The sequence below is a fragment of the Arachis ipaensis genome, chromosome B9 (assembly GCF_059453495.1).
Source record: "Arachis ipaensis isolate K30076 ecotype BB chromosome B9, ASM5945349v1, whole genome shotgun sequence".
NCBI lineage: Eukaryota > Viridiplantae > Streptophyta > Magnoliopsida > Fabales > Fabaceae > Arachis > Arachis ipaensis.
Genome location: NC_142444.1, coordinates 46,921,551 through 46,934,654, shown reverse-complemented (window position 1 = coordinate 46,934,654; position 13,104 = coordinate 46,921,551). Strand labels below are relative to the sequence as shown.

The 13,104-nt window shown below is 38.7% G+C and overlaps 1 non-coding gene across 1 annotated transcript; it reads right to left on the bottom strand.

Moving 5' to 3' along the window:
- Positions 1-1,543: 1,543 nt before the first annotated feature.
- Positions 1,544-1,651, bottom strand: LOC148544540 (small nucleolar RNA R71). The gene has a single exon (XR_015901096.1). It is a non-coding gene; the product is annotated as a small nucleolar RNA R71 (small nucleolar RNA).
- Positions 1,652-13,104: the final 11,453 nt, after the last annotated feature.

The window sequence follows — 13,104 nt, the reverse complement described above, 5'->3', positions numbered from 1 at the left end:
ATCATTCATGTATGCATTCATTGTTTTGATCTAAAAATTTCATGCATTGCATCTTTTTAGTGTTTTTCTCTTGCATCATAAAAATTCAAAAATCAAAAAAAATATCTTTCCCTTTTTCTCTCATCAAATTCGAAAATTTGGATTGACTTTTTCAAAAATTTTTAAAATCAAATTGTTTCTCATGAGTCAAATCAAATTTTCAATTTGAAAATCTTATCTTTTTCAAAATCTTTTTCAAAAATCAAATCTTTTTCAAAATTCTTAGTTATTTTCGAAAATTTCAAAAATATTTTTCAAAAATCTTTTTCTTATTTTTATACCAAATTTTCGAAAATAACATAATCAATTAATGTTTGGATTCAAAAATTTGAAGTTTGTTACTTGCTTGTTAAGAAAGATTCAAACTTTAAGTTCTAGAATCATATCTTGTGATTTCTTATGAATCAAGTCATTAATAGAAATTTTAAAAATCAAATCTTTTTCAAAACTAATTTCAATCATATCTTTTCAAAAATATCTTCTTATCTTATCTTTTTCAAAAAAATATCTTTTCAAAATATCTTTTCTAACTTCCTAACTTCTTATCTTTTCAAAATTTGTTTCAACTAACTAACTAACTTTTTGTTTGTCTCTTAACTTTTTCAAAACTACCTAACTAACTCTCTCTCTCTAATTTTCGAAAATATCTTCCCTCTTTTTCAAAAATCTCTTTTTAATTAACTAATTATTTTAATTTTTAAATCTTAATTTTCGAAAATTACTAACATTTTTTCAAAAAAAACTATTTTCAAAAATCACTAACTCTTTTTCAAAAATTGTTTTCGAAAATTCACTTCCCCCTCTCATCTTCTTCTATTTGTTTATTGATATACTAACATCTTTCCTTCAACTCACCAAAATTCCGAACCCCCTCTCTCTCTGAGTTCAGATTTTCCTTTCTTCTTTTCTTCTACTCACATAAGGGAACCTTTGTGCTTGGGCAAAAAGGATCCCTATTATTATTATTTTTCTGTGCCTTCTTCTTTGTCATATGAGCAGGAGCAAGGATAAGAACATTCTTGTGGAAGCAGATCCAGAACCTGAAAGGACTCTAAAGAAAAAATTAAGAGAAGATAAAATACAACAATCCAGAGATAACCTTTCAGAAATTTTTGAACAGGAAGAGGAGATGGCAGCCGAAAATAATAATAATGAAAGGAGGATGCTTGGTGACTTTACTGCACCTAATTCCAATTTACATGGAAGAAACATCTCCATTCCTGCCATTGGAGCAAACAACTTTGAGCTGAAACCTCAATTAGTTTCTCTGATGCAGTAGAACTACAAGTTTCATGGACTTCCATCTGAAGATCCTCTTCAGTTATGTGATACTGTTAAGACCAATGGAGTAGATCCTGAAGTCTACAGGCTCATGCTTTTCCCTTTTGCTGTAAGAGACAGAGCTAGATTATGGTTGGATTCTCAACCCAAAGACAGCCTGAACTCTTGGGATAAGCTGGTCACGGCTTTCTTAGCCAAGTACTTTCCTCTTCAAAAACTGAGCAAGCTTAGAGCTGATGTTCAAACCTTCAGACAGAAAGAAGGTGAATCCCTCTATGAAGCTTGGGAAAGATACAAACAGTTGAACAAAAAGTGTCCTTCTGACATGCTTTCAGAATGGACCATCCTGGATATATTCTATGATGGTTTATCTGAGCTATCAAAGATGTCACTGGACACTTCTGCAGGTGGATCCATTCACCTAAAGAAAATGCCTGCAGAAGCTCAAGAACTCATTGATATGGTTGTTAATAACCAGTTCATGTACACTTCTGAAAGGAATCCTGTGAGTAATGGGACGCCTATGAAGAAGGGAGTTCTTAAAATCGATACTCTGAATGCCATATTGGCTCAGAATAAAATATTGACTCAGCAAGTCAATATGATTTCTCAGAGTCTGAATGGAATGCAAGCTGCATCCAACAGTACTCAAGAGGCTTCTTATGAAGAAGAAGCTTATGATCCTGAGAACCCTGCAATAGCAGAGGTGAATTACTTAGGTGAACCTTATGGAAACACCTATAACTCATCATGGAGAAATCATCCAAATTTCTCATGGAAGGATCAAAAGCCTCAACAAGGCTTTAATAATGGTGGAAGAAACAGGTTTAGCAATAATAAACCTTTTCCATCATCCACTCAGCAACAGACAGAGAACTCTGAACAAAATGCTTCTAATTTAGCAAATCTAGTCTCTGATCTATCCAAGGTCACTGTAAGTTTCATGAAGAAACAAGGTCTTCCATTAAAAATCTGGAAGCACAAGTGGGCCAGCTGAGTAAAAGGATCACTGAAATCCCTCCCAGTACTCTCCCAAGCAATACAGAAGAGAATCCAAAAGGAGAGTGCAAGGCCATTAACATAAGCAAAATGGCCGAACCCAATGAGGGAGAGGAGGACGTGAATCCCAAGGAGGAAGACCTCCTGGGACGTCCAGTGACCAATAAGGAGCTTCCCTCTGAGGAACCAAAGGAATCTGAGACTCATCTAGAGACCATAGAAATTCCATTGAACCTCCTTATGCCCTTCATGAGCTCTGATGAGTATTCCTCTTCTGAAGAGAATGAGGATGTTACTGAAGAGCAAACTGCCAAGTTTCTTGGTGCAATCATGAAGCTGAATGCCAAATTATTTGGCATTGATACTTGGGAAATTGAACCTCCCTTGTTCATCAATGAACTAAGTGATCTGGATCAACTGACATTGCCTCAGAAGAGACAGGATCCTGGAAAGCTCATAATACCCTGTACCATAGGCACCATGATCTTTAAGGCTCTGTGTGACCTTGGTTCAGGAATAAACCTCATGCCCCTCTCTGTAATAGAGAAACTGGGAATCTATGGGGTGCAAGCTGCTAAAATCTCATTAGAGATGGCAGACAGTTCAAGAAAACAGGCTTATGGACAAGTAGAGGACGTGTTAGTAAAGGTTGAAGGCCTTTACATCCCTGCTGATTTCATAGTCCTGGATACTGGAAAGGAAGAGGATGAATCCATCATCCTAGGAAGACCTTTCCTGGCCACAGCAAGAGCTGTGATTGATGTTGACAGAGATGAAATAGTCCTTCAATGGAATGAGGACTCCCTTGTGTTTAAAACTCAAGGATCTCCCTCTGCAACCATGGAGAGGAAGCATGAAAAGCTTCTCTCAAAGCAGAGTCAACCAGAGCCCCCACAGTCAAACTCTAAGTTTAGTGTTGGGAGGCCACAACCAAACTCTAAGTTTGGTGTTGAACTCCCATATCCAAACTCTAAGTTTGGTGTTGGAGAGTCTCAACAAAGCTCTGCACATCTGTGAGGCTCCATGAGAGCCCACTGTCAAGCTAGTGACATTAAAGAAGCGCTTGTTGGGAGGCAACCCAATTTTTATTTATCTAACTATATTTTTCTTAGTTATATGTCTTTGTAGGTTCATGATCATGTGGAGTCACAAAATAAATATAAAAATTGAAAACGGAATCAAAAACAGCAGAAGAAAAATCACACCCTGGAGGAGCATCTGTCTGGCGTTCAGCGCCAGAACAGAGCATGGTTCTGGCGCTGAACGCCCAAAATGGGCAGCTACTGGGCGCTGAACGCCAGAACAGGCATGGTTCTGGCGTTCAACGCCAGAAATGGCACACAAATGGGCGCTGAACGCCCAAAATGGCCACCAACCTGGCGCTGAACGCCCAGAGTTGGGTACAAAGGCATTTTTACATGCCTAATGGGTGCAGGGATGTAATTCCTTGAACACCTCAGGATCTGTGGACCCCACAGGATCCCCACCTACCTCCACTCACTTCTTCTCACCACTTTCTTTCACACAACCCCATAAACACTCTTCCCCAAAAACCCTTCACCAATCACCTCTTCACCACTCACATCCATCCACTCTTCCCCATAAACCTACCTCATAAACTCCACCTACCTTCAAAATTCAAAACCAATTTCCCACCCAAACCCACCCATATGGCCGAACCTTAACCCCCCCTCCCTTCCCTATATAAAACCCTCCATTCTTCATCAAATTCACATAACACACCTCTCTACACCCTTCTTGGCCGAAACCACATCTCCCTCTCGCTCTCCATATTTCTTCTTCTTCTTCTTCTATTCTTTTGTTTATTGCTCGAGGGCGAGCAATATTCTAAGTTTGGTGTGGTAAAAGCATAGCTTTTTTGTTTTTCCATTACCATTGATGGCACCTAAGACCGGAGAATCCTCTAGAAGAGGGAAAGGGAAGACAAAAGCTTCCACATCCGAGTCATGGAAATGGAAAGGTTCATCTCCAAAGCCCATCAAGACCACTTCTATGATGTTGTGGCCAAGAAGAAGGTGATCCCCGAGGTCCCTTTCAAACTCAAAAGAAATGAGTATCCGGAGATCCGACATGAAATTCAAAGAAGAGGTTGGGAAGTTCTAACAAATCTCATCTAACAAGTCGGAATCCTAATGGTTCAAGAGTTCTATGCCAATGCATGGATCACCAAGAACCATGATCAAAGTAAGAACCCGGATCCAAAGAACTATGTTACAATGGTTCGGGGGAAATACTTGGATTTTAGTCCGGAAAATGTAAGGTTGGCGTTCAACTTGCCAAACATGGAAGAGAACGCACGCCCCTACACAAGGAGAGTCAACTTTGATCAAAGGTTGAACCAAGTCCTTATGGACATATGTGTAGAAGGAGCTCAATGGAAGGTTGACTCCAAAGGCAAGCCGGTTCAACTAACAAGATTGGACCTCAAGCCTGTAGCTAGAGGATGGTTGGAGTTCATTCAATGCTCAATCATTCCCACTAGCAACCGGTCTGAAGTTACTATAGACCGGGCCATCATGATCCATAGCATCATGATTGGAGAAGAGGTGGAAGTTCATGAGATTATACCTCAAGAACTCTACAAGGTGGCTGACAAGTCCTCCACTATGGCAAGGTTAGCCTTCCCTCACCTCATTTGCCATCTATGCAATTCAGCTGGGATTGACATAGAGGGAGATATCCTCATTAAAGAGGACAAGCCCATCACTAAGAAAAAGATGGAGCAAGCAAGAGAGCCCAGTCATGGAGCTCAAGAGGCGCAAGAAGCTCATTTCCATGAGATCCCGGAGATGCCTCAAATGCACTTTCCTCCACAAAACTATTGGGAGCAAATCAACACCTCCCTAGGAGAATTGAGTTCCAATATGGGACAACTAAGGGTGGAACATCAAGAGCACTCCATCATGCTTCATGAAATAAGAGAAGATCAAAAAGCAATAAGGGAGGAGCAACAAAGACAAGGAAGAGACATAGAAGAGCTCAAGGACATCATTGGTTCCTCAAGAAGGAAACGTCACCATCACTAAGGTGGATTCATTCCTTGTTCTTATTTCTTCTGTTTTTCGTTTTCTATGTTATGTGCTTATCTATGTTTGTGTCTTCATTACATGATAATTAGTAGTTAGTAACTTTGTCTTAAAGTTATGAATGTCCTATGAATCCATCACCTCTCTTAAATGAAAAATGTTTTAATTCAAAAGAACAAGAAGTACATGAGTTTTGAATTTATCCTTGAACTTAGCTTAATTATATTGATGTGGTGACAATGCTTCTTGTTTTCTGAATGTATGCTTGAACAGTGCATATGTCTTTCGAAGTTGTTGTTTAAGAATGTTAAATATGTTGGCTCTTGAAAGAATGATGACTAGGAGACATGTTATTTGATAATCTGAAAAATCATAAAAATGATTCTTGAAGCAAGAAAAAGTAGCAAAGAACAAAGCTTGCAGAAAAAAAAAAGAAAAAAAAATAGGCGAAAAAAAAATATATAGAAAGAAAAAGCAAGCAGAAAAAGCCAAAAGCTCTTAAAACCAAGAGGCAAGAGCAAAAAGCCAATAACCCTTAAAACCAAAAGGCAAGGGCAATAAAAAGGATCCCAAGGCTTTGAGCATCAGTGGATAGGAGGGCCTAAAGGAATAAAATCCTGGCCTAAGCGGCTAAACCAAGCTGTCCCTAACCATGTGATTGTGGCGTGTAGGTGTCAAGTGAAAACTTGAGACTGAGCGGTTAAAGTCAAGGTCCAAAGCAAAAAAAGAGTGTGCTTAAGAACCGTGGACACCTCTAATTGGGGACTTTAGCAAAGCTGAGTCACAATCTGAAAAGGTTCACCCAATTATGTGTCTGTGACATTTATGTATCCGGTGGTAATACTGGAAAACAAAGTGCTTAGGGCCACGGCCAAGACTCATAAAGAAGCTGTGTTCAAGAATCATCATACTGAACTAGGAGAGTCAATAACACTATTCAAAATCTGAAGTTCCTATAGATGCCAATCATTCTGAACCTCAATGGATAAAGTGAGATGCCAAAACTATTCAAGAGGCAAAAAGCTATAAGTCCCGCTCATATGATTGAAGCTCTGTTTCACTGATAGTTTGGAATTTATAGTATATTCTCTTCTTTTTATCCTACTTGATTTTCAGTTGCTTGGGGACAAGCAACAATTTAAGTTTGGTGTTGTGATGAGCGGATAATTTATACGCTTTTTGACATTGTTTTTAGTATGTTTTTAGTAGAATCTAGTTACTTTTAGGGATGTTTTCATTAGTTTTTATGTTAAATTCACATTTCTGGACTTTACTATGAGTTTGTGTGTTTTTCTGTGATTTCAGGTATTTTCTGGCTGAAATTGAGGGACTTGAGCAGAAATCAGATTCAGAGGTTGAAGAAGGACTGCTGATGCTGTTGGATTCTGACCTCCCTGCACTCAAAGTGGATTTTCTGGAGCTACAGAACTCGAAATTGCGCGCTTCCAATTGCTTTGGAAAGTAGACATCCAGGGCTTTCCAGAAATATATAATAGTCCATACTTTGGCCAAGAATAGACGACGTAAACTGGCGTTCAACGCCAGCTTTCTACCCAAATCCGGCGTCCAGCGCCAGAAAAGGATCCAAAACCAGAGTTGAACGCCAGAAATGGATCAAAACCTGGCGTTCAACTCCACAAATGGCCTCTGCACGTGCAACACTTAAAGCTCAGCCCAAACACACACCAAGTGGGCCCAGGAAGTGGATTTATGCATCAATTACTTACTCATGTAAACCCTAGTAGCTACTTTATTATAAATAGGACCTTTTACTATTGTATTAGGCATCTTTGGATTACCTTATGATCCTTTGATCACGTTTTAGAGGGCTGGACATCTCGGCCATGCCTGGACCTTCACTTATGTATTTTTAACGGTAGAGTTTCTACAGTCCATAGATTAAGGTGTGGAGCTCTGCTGTTCCTCAAAGATTAATGCAAAGTACCACTGTTTTCTATTCAATTCTTCTTATTTCACTTCTAAGATATCCATTCGCACCCAAGAACGTGATGAAGGTGATGATTATGTGTGACGCTCATCATCCTTCTCCCTTATAAACGCGTGCCTGACAAACACTTCTGTTCTACATAAAATAAGCTAGAATGAGTATCTCTTAGATCTCCTAACCAGAATCTTCATGGCGTAAGCTAGAATGATGGCGGCATTCAAGAGAATCCGGAAGGTCTAAACTTTGTCTGTGGTATTCCGAGTAGGATTCAATGATTGAATGACTGTGACAAGCTCCTAACTCGCGATTGCAGGGCGTTAGTGACAGACGCAAAAGGATAGTAAATCCTATTCCAGCATGATCGAGAACCGACAGATGAATAGCCGTGCCGTGACAGGGTGCGTGAGCATATTATTCACTGAGAGGATAAGATGAAGCCATTGACAAGGGTGATGCCTCCAGACGATTAGCCGTGCCGTGACAGGGCATTGGATCATTTTCCCGAGAGATGACCAAAAGTAGCCATTGACAGTGGTGATGTATCACATAAAGCCAGCCATGGAAAGGAGTAAGACTGATTGGATAAAGACAGCAGGAAAGCAGAAGTTCAGAGGAATAAAAAGCATCTACATTCGCTTATCCGAAATTCCTACCAATGATTTACATAAGTACCTCTATACCTATTTTATTATCTTAAATTCGAAAACACCATTATCCATTTATATCTATCTAACTGAGATTTACAAGGTGATCATAGCTTGCTTCATACCAATAATCTCCGTGGGATTCGACCCTTACTCACGTAAGGTATTACTTGGACGACCCAGTGCACTTGCTAGTTAGTTGCATCGAAGTTGTGAACTATGGTATTGGCACCATGTTCTTGGCGCCATTGCCAGGGAAAGATAGAGCCCTGAATTTTACATAATTAAAGCGTAATCACGATTACGCGTACCAAGTTGCTCACGTTGCCAGGGATTGTTTGATCCAGGGATTGTTTGCTCACCCGTCACACGAAGATGCTTGGAAGCACTTTGATCAGGTCTACCCTACATTTGTGAGTGAGCCTAGAAATGTTAGATTAGCTTTGTGCTCTGATGGATTTGTACTGAACTCCAAATTCGGTAACGCATGCTCTTGTTGGCATGTTGTGGTGACTCCTTATAACCTACCTCCCAAAATGTATATGAAGGATCCGTATATGTTCCTAACTTGTATCATACTTTTTCCAAGCAATCCAAAGGCCAAAATAGATGTCTTCTCACAACCTCTGGTGGATGAATTAATGGAGTTATGAATTGATGGTGTAGAAACGTATGATATTTCAACGAAAACAAATTTCTAACTATATGTTACGTTGATGTAGACCATTAACGACCATTTGTATGGAGGATACAAAGGTATTTTGGTTGACGAATGGGGATAAGAATTCGTGGTTTGATTGTCACTGAAGGTTTCTCGATATTGATCATTTTTTTTTATGCAACAACGACTTGTTTAGGAAGAATAAAACTGAACAAGAAGAGACACCCATGAGGTTGAGTGATTTTCAAGTTTGGCATCGTATCAGTAAAATCCCAAGGATCGTCGATAACGGGGCAAGGTATATTTTGGGAAGGAGCATAATTAGACAAAACATAGTATATTTTGGAAGTTTCCTTATTTGAAAGATAACTTGGTTCGTCGTTATCTTGACGTGATGCATATTGAAAAAAAGAACGTGTTTGATAATATCATACACATGGTAATGGATGATGAGCGTACAAAGGATAATTATAAGGCAAGGTTAGACTTGGTGGACATTTACAGACTTTCATATCTAAGCCTAAAGAGACTTAAGAATGGCTGATGGGCTAAACCAAAGGCGATGTTCACTCTAACAAAGGACCAGAGACAAAATCTTTGTAGGTGGATTAGGGGATTGATGTTCCCCGATGGTTACACCTCAAACTTGGGTAGGTGTGCAAACATCTCACAGGGTAGGCTTGCTGGGTTGAAAAGGTATGATTGTCATGTCTTTATGGAGTCATTACTTCCTATTGCATTCAGAGAACTTCTTACTAACATATGGAAACCTCTTGTAGAAATAAGTGATTTCTTTAGGGAGTTATGTTCTACAAAACTTAGCATTAATGATCCATAGTAATGGAGAAGAACATCATCATCATACTTTGTAAGTTGGAGAGGATATTCCAACTAGGGTTTTTTGATGTTATGAAACACTTAGCAATCCAGCTACCATACGAAGCAAAAGTGTGTGGGCCGGTCCAATTTAGGGGGATGTACCCTTTTGAGTAGATGATTGGGACATTCAAGCGCACCGTGAAGAATAGAGCTCGGATCGAGGGTAGCATCTATGAAGGAGTTGTGATTGGCACGAATAGTGAATATTGGTTAGAGAAAAAGGAAATCGATGCCGCACATCTATATTTGTTGCTTAACTGTGACCAGGTTTCACCTTACCTGGGGTGAGTTTTTTAAGTTTTCGTAAATATTACAATTAGTAATTAAGATAATAACCTTTTCATCTAATCAAAATTTTGGTATACTGAAATTTCATTTTTTTTATCTTATTGTATAATAGGTTATTCCAAGAAATAAATCCTGATATATCACTAAATAATTTTATATTGGTTCAGAGAATACGTCAGAGTGCATCTAACTGACACAATAGATTGGGAACTAGTTACACTTAGTTGGATTTCAATGAATAAGGGCACAAGCTACCCGATATACAATGTTAATGGATATCGATTTCATTCTTTAAATAGTCGATGGGAAAGAAAATAGATCACACGGGAGTCTGGGTTCATGGGAATGTAGGCAGTGGCTATTCTGATTGGTATGGTGTGTTGTACGATATAATTCAATTAGAGTATCTTTGTCGCACTATGTACAAGGTGTGTGTATTTAAATATGAGTGGTATGATCCAAGTACACAACTAGGGGCATGAAAGCACAAAGACTACAATATCACTAAAGTAGATGTGACCAGGAAATATAGGCATTACGATATTTCTATTCTACCTCAAAATGCACGGCAAGTATACTATTTGCTTTATATGGTATCATGCAAGTCTAGTTGGGTGATTGTGGTAAAGACTAAGCCAAGAGGTCGTATCGAGTTTGACATGACAGAGGGTCAGGAATCTTACCAATTTGATGACCCAACTCTTTCGAAGATGGTGGTTGATACCAGTGATCCAATCACCCTTAGGTCAGATGTTATGGATGATGACATCATCGACCTTCAGTCAGACAATGAAATACTACCGGTAGATGATGACGATATTCAATAAGAAGAGGAGGTCGATAGAGACAAAGAAGAAGAAAAGATGAATTTGATGATCAAGAAATTATCTCGGAAAAGGAGGATGAACCAAAGGAAAAAGATGATTAATCTGAATAAATTTAACCGAAATATAGTTTAATTAGCTTTTTATATGTTTAAACTTTAATTAGTAAGATTGTATAATTAGCATATGATATAATTACATTGTTTCAGGTAGGCATGACGACAGGTAGAGGTATCACAAGACAATCTCATGGTCAAGGTAAAAGGAGGATGACTACTGCCTCCCATGGGATGATGACAACGATGACTATCAGGACCCAAAGTCATTAGGGATTTGTTTTTATTTTTTTGATAGCATTTTATTCCTTTGTGTTTTTATTTTGTATACTTGATATTTCACAGTGTATATATATATTTTTAGATAAATTACTACTTGATTTTTACTAATTGGGATTTGACTATTAATTGTTGAATATTGGGGTTTACCAAGTTTAGAAAAAAATAAAAAAATTAAAGCTACCATCAAATTTTTTGTCGGAGAAATCCGCGATAACATTTATTCAATTTAATTTTAAAAAAATAAAGTTACAATTGGATGTACCATCAGTTAAATTTGACGGTAACGTGGTGCAAAATCATAACTCGTGGCGCCGAAGTTATTGTCAGATATTATCCGAGGTAACCATGAGGAGATTTTTTGAACCTTTATGTTAAAATCCGTCGGTAATTTGTTACCGGTGAGGAGTTTATGGTCAGATTATATTCGACGCAAAACCCGACGGTAACAAATTTACCAATAGATTTTATTCGTTATTCCACCGGTAAATCTAATAGTACTAAGCAAATTTTTTGTAGTGATATAGAACTATCATATCCATGAGACTCTCAATCCTGACTCTCTATCTAGGGTATTGATGAGTGGATATTTTATATGCTTTTTGGCATCATTTTCATATAGTTTTCATTATGTTTTGTTTAAGTTTTATTAAGTTTTCAAAGGTTTTAGTGCAAAATTCATATTTTTGGATTCTACTTTGAGTTTGTATATTTTATGGTGATTTCAGATATTTTCTGGCTGAAATTGAGGAGCTTGAGCAAAAGCCTGATTCGGAAGCAGAGAAAGGACTGCAGATGCTGTTAGGATCTGACCTCCGTGTACTCGAAGGAGCTTTTCTGGAACTACAGAAGTCCAAATGGTGCGCTCTCAACTACTATAAAAAGCTAACATCCATGTCTTTCCAGAAACATATAATATTCCATACTTTGCTTCAGAAACGAAGGCCCAAAACTGGCGTTCAACGCCAGCCTCCGGCCCCATCTCTGGCGTTCAATGCCCAAAGAGGAGTAGCTGGCATTGAAATGCCCAAATGGGAACCCAGAGGTGGCGTTCAACGCCCCTAAGGAGTACTAGCTCATGGGAGACACTCAAGCTCAGCTCAAACACTCACCAAGTGGGCCCCAGAAGTGGATTTTAGCACTATCAACTTAGTTTATCTTATTTCTATAGTCCTTAGTTATTAGATTAGTATATATATACAAGAGTTCACCTTTGTCAGAGGACTCTTGCCCACTTTTACGTTTCCATTGTAATTTTCTATCAGCATGAGTCACTAAGCTCCTAAGGTTAAGGTTAGGAGCTCTGTTGAGTTTCATGGATCAATAATATTACTATTTTCATTCAATATGTCTAATTTTATTCTCTTATGCAACCTCGTTCTTCATCTTATGAATCGAGGGTGACCCGTGACAATCACCCTTGTTCTACATAGGTTCCGTATGATTCCTGACCCAGATAGCATTAAACTAAAGCTAGAGATTGTATTGCGGATTCAATAGAGCATCTGAGCAACTTTGGATATGTGACATATAATCCCGTTGACTATGGGTGCGTGAGGTCTCTGTGGCGTTAAGGCTAGAGTCAGAAAAGCAGCACTTTCTTATCTGAAAGATCTTCCTTGTCTGTGGCGCCTTGAGTAGGATCATGAAGGGAAGTGGATTGCTTAGAGCTTCATCTTCTGCTACGGTGAGAAACCTAGAGGTGGCTTGATGAGAGGTCATGAGTCATCTCAACGTGGTGGATTGCGGCAGTGGAAGAGGTTAACTTGATGAGAGGACATGAGTTAATCATTTACGGCTGCCATTGAAGGAATCAGAACGTTATTGAAGAAGATAGTAAGAAAAGTTAATCCGGAAAGACAAAGCATCTCCAAAGCCTCAACCATTCTATCATCGTTGAATTTTCGTCTCATTAGTAACGTTTTATTTAATTATTTAATTTATGCATTTTTCGTGACAAACTATATTTTCTATCCGCCTAACCAAGATCTGCAAGGTGTCCACTGCTTGCTCAAACCAGCAATTCTCGTGGGATCGACCCTGACTTACCTCAGGTATTACTTGGACAACCTGGTATACTTGCTGGTCTATCTGTGCAAATTCTGCGGAACCAGTTTCGTGCACCAAGTTTTTGGCGCCGTTGTGGGGGATTGTTTGAA